At 40.7% G+C, this 1354-nt stretch overlaps 1 protein-coding gene across 1 annotated transcript in view; it reads right to left on the reverse strand.

Annotated features, from left to right (window-relative positions):
• The window catches only part of LOC106534623 (zinc finger protein PLAGL2), a gene marked incomplete in the record, with an annotated part of 37036 nt that extends 36583 nt beyond the window's left edge, over window positions 1-453 (reverse strand). The window contains 1 exon segment of the mRNA XM_014031321.1: window positions 198-453.
• Window positions 454-1354: the final 901 nt, after the last annotated feature.

Here is a 1354-nt window from a genome sequence, read left to right on the forward strand (position 1 = left end):
GTTGGAAAGCTTCGAGTAATGAACCCTTTTTCAAAGCAAGCTTCAGTGCTTCAGAAAAGCCTCATTTGCCCATCACTAAAGATTATTATTCTTACACAATCAGTTCTTGTTTACTAAATTAGTCTCAAAACAAGATCAAAAAGACTTTTTGGATAAGATTTTAAAACTTGGTAAGATGGACAGTTTTTGCAGTGTACCTTTTAAAGCCAATTCCTCCCAACCAGCCTCTTCAGCAATAATTCAGAAATCCACGGAGTGCTCTGCAACAGACTTACTGCCGGTCTGTGGTTATTTTTTTTAACTTTCTAGTGTTTTCAATGTTCCCCTGTTTTGCTCTGCCCTATAGCCCCACCCTCTCTCACCTGTGTCCTCTTGTGTCTACTCCAGGTGTGTCTCGTTGCCCTAATTAGTTTGCCTTTAAATGTTGTGTCCTGTCTTCAGTGTTTGTCCGATCATTGTGCTGCGTCCCTCAGCCAGTGAGGTATCCTGCGTGTTCCTTGTTGTTCCAGAGAGTTTTGCTGCACTGTCAGCTGTTTATTTTGGTTTTCTAAATAAACTCTTTATTTTGCACTTTGGATCCTGCTTGCACTCTGGGTCATTCTGCAAAACCTCACATTGCCTTGTCGAAGAGAGAGTAGACATTTGGCAGCCTGCTCCTGCTGGAGGGGATTATCAAACACATGTTGAAATTCCTGAATGAAAAGTTGAGATGTGAGAGTTTCTGATGAATGAGACGAAAGAAATGCTTCCCTTGAAGCCTGAGACAATATATGTAATTTGTGCTGAGTGATTAGGAAACAGAGATGGTGAATGGGCGAAAGCCAATCGGCATTGAAGTAAAAAAAAAAACCTCCACATTGGTCTTTTACCTTCAAATAACTCAGAGGGTCTGAGATCTGGTTCTCGGCCAGGATTTACAGGACTGGACCCTTGGACAGGTACAGCTTGTGGATTGGTAGGTAGGTCGGTAACAGAGTTCCTAATTTACCATCAATGGCTGCAATTTGATGAAAAACCTGATTGAGTTGTGTTGTAACTGAAAAAAACTGTTGAAACATCTTTTCAAATCTAATGTTCTGCGCACTTTGAGGACTCTTGTTCTTGTCACCAGGGCCCTCATGCATAAAGGAGTGTGCAGCTTTCACACTAAAAGTTGGTGTAGGGACAAATTTAGAAAAGTGATCTGCACAAAAAAATTCAGATGTATATAGCCGTACGCTTGCACGTTTTTGCGCACCTTTCCTTTATACTGCTTTATTTTCTTGTCTGAGCTTAAATGATTTTCAGTCCCGGGGTTCAGTTTCATGATCGTTCGAGTTTAAACAATAAAAACTCAAAAAAAAATCTAACRCCG

The sequence above is a fragment of the Austrofundulus limnaeus genome, unplaced genomic scaffold (genome assembly GCF_001266775.1).
Source record: "Austrofundulus limnaeus strain Quisiro unplaced genomic scaffold, Austrofundulus_limnaeus-1.0 Scaffold1224, whole genome shotgun sequence".
Lineage (NCBI taxonomy): Eukaryota > Metazoa > Chordata > Actinopteri > Cyprinodontiformes > Rivulidae > Austrofundulus > Austrofundulus limnaeus.